Below are 309 nucleotides of genomic sequence, written 5' to 3'. Positions count from 1 at the left end.
CAATTTACGTGATAATGAATTTGCCATTTTAACTATTTTCTCTTAATTAACATTATTATTCTCATTTAATTATCTCTTACTGATTATCTCTTGCAATCCTTATTTGCGTTCATCACCTGATTACATGTGCCTATTCAGGTCACTATCGCCAGCTGGATGTGGAAAGTTTTATCTTAATTCTGAGAAAAGATATCATCCATACAGATATTCAATGCTTTCAATATCGTTCCATCTTTTGCTAACTCCACTTGGTTTGTGATCCCCTGTAGTAAATAAAACAACGAAGGGAAGAGAAAGAAAGCCCACGAA

The sequence above is a fragment of the Penaeus monodon genome, chromosome 32 (genome assembly GCF_015228065.2).
Source record: "Penaeus monodon isolate SGIC_2016 chromosome 32, NSTDA_Pmon_1, whole genome shotgun sequence".
In the NCBI taxonomy this organism is placed as follows: Eukaryota; Metazoa; Arthropoda; class Malacostraca; order Decapoda; family Penaeidae; genus Penaeus; species Penaeus monodon.
The sequence above is the reverse complement of the archived record's forward strand: the minus strand, read 5'-3'. Positions refer to the sequence as shown.